This window comes from Cynoglossus semilaevis, chromosome 12 (assembly GCF_000523025.1).
Source record: "Cynoglossus semilaevis isolate Cse_v1.0 chromosome 12, Cse_v1.0, whole genome shotgun sequence".
In the NCBI taxonomy this organism is placed as follows: domain Eukaryota; kingdom Metazoa; phylum Chordata; class Actinopteri; order Pleuronectiformes; family Cynoglossidae; genus Cynoglossus; species Cynoglossus semilaevis.
Window position 1 is genome coordinate 16449539 of NC_024318.1, and position 2033 is coordinate 16451571.

General features: G+C 44.2%; 1 protein-coding gene across 1 annotated transcript in view; it reads left to right on the forward strand.

Annotated features, from left to right (window-relative positions):
- Nucleotides 1–2033, forward strand: part of fbxw4 (F-box and WD repeat domain containing 4) — a 16174-nt gene that overhangs the window by 5246 nt on the left and 8895 nt on the right. The gene's annotated exons all lie outside the window — the stretch shown is intronic.

Consider the following 2033-nt stretch of genomic DNA (forward strand, 5'->3'; position numbering starts at 1 on the left):
TCCATCCATCTGTCCATCCGTCTATCCATCCATCCAGTCATCCATCCATCCGTCTGTCCATCCGTCTATCCATCCATCCATCTATCCATCCATCCATCCATCCATCCATCCATCCATCCATCCATCTATCTCTCTCTCTCTCTGTATCTCTGTATCTCTCTCTATCAGCTGGTGGCCTCAGCAGAATAACTACTTTCATTCTCCCTATCAGGTGATGGATTAGTGTCTAATGTCAAGGGTATACCCACCAGATTTGGAAAAAGGGGGGAGAGAGCGGCACCCCCTCCCTTACGTAAGGGCGATGGCAGGGAGGTGGTCACAAATGTTTTGTGTAGAATTCCTCGAGCTCATCTCGGGGAGACGTTAGCGGGGTCAGAAGCCCCTCTCTGAAGCTCCCCCAAAAGGAGAACATGATTGTTGGACAAACCATCTCCAATTTGCCCACTTTCTGACCACCGTTGGTGACGGGGGGAGTGACCTTTGACCTCCAGCATGGTCGCACAGGGTTGCGACGCAGCCGGGGGAACGCCGGTCTTCCCTGTTTGCACAACCCCGTGTGCTGCCACCGGCCGGCTCTGAGGCTCGCGCCCTTCAGTCTGCCTTGACTCTTTCAGTCCTCTCTCCGGCTGTAACAATGGCCGCGACAATAAAATGAAGCGGAGGAGGACAAAATATGCTTTCTTGCGCACTTAATACAGAGCGCTTTCCCTGGGATCCTCGGAGCCCGAGAAGCCGCACTGCGGGAGGCGAGACCAATTACAGCTCTTTCTCATCCCCCTAATTAAGCCCACATACACACCTTTACTTTGCTTAAAAATGTCTGCGTGTGTGTGTGTGTCCTCCTGTGTCCCACAAAGAAAGGTGGACTCCACAATTGAGAACACTTAATCTAAAGGAATGATGGGTATGCGCCATTTTTAGCGCAGTCAAATTCTGGGCAAGGCAGCACAGGAGGTAGAAACAGAGAAAATCACCATTCAAAAGAGTAGGGGGGCCAAGTCGTCCTAATTATAGATCCAACAGGCCTAACATTAAGAGCAGGGATGTCAAACGTACGGCCCGTGGGCCAAAACCGGCCCACTAGGGGGTTCAATCCGGTCCACTTGATGAATTTTGAAGGTGGGGAAAAATGCACAAACGCTTCATTTTCGTGATGTTTTGTCAAATTATATTTCATAATATATACTAACATGAAGAGCAGGGATGTCAAACGTACGGCCCGTGGGCCAAAACCGGCCCACTAGGGGGTTCAATCCGGTCCACTTGATGAATTTTGAAGGTGGGGAAAAATGCACAAACGCTTCATTTTCGTGATGTTTTGTCAAATTATATTTCATAATATATATATATATATATAATATAAATAAATATAATATATAAATATATGTATATATAATATATAAATAAAATATATATTATAATATATATAATATAATATATATAAATAAATATATAGTATATTTTCTAATATACTTGTTCCTATTTGGAGGAAATCCAAAGGGGAAAACATGGACTTATAGTTATTTATAGATAATTATGCTATGATTGTTCTGGTCTGTGCCTACTTGACATCTAATCAGGCTGTATCTGGCCCCTAAACCCAAATGAGTTTAGGGTGTGATGAGTAACTAGTTGTGGTAAACCGAACAGACCCTTCTAAAAAAATCAGTCGAGTATTGTGATAAAAGATCCAGAACCGGTGGCCCTTTTAAAATTTGTAACTAGCAAACTTTTAGTAGACATTTCATGTGACCCCAAGGTTGAAACTAAAACACTGATTTAAGTTAGATTTCTGCACTCTTATTTTGAAAGAGCTGCCTCCGCAGCTTGGATTTCGGCAAAAAAAATTGAATACCCGTCGTACAGTATTTTATACTGTATGTACAACACCGTTGCAAGTGATGGAAGTGATCCTCTGACGCTGAAAACCTGGACCAGAACCAAATTCCTCCAAATGACCCCCTGTTCTTGAAATAGCATCTTGCTCTGTGTTGGCTGTGTTGTCGCTCAGTGTGTCGGGGAGGGAGAGAGGG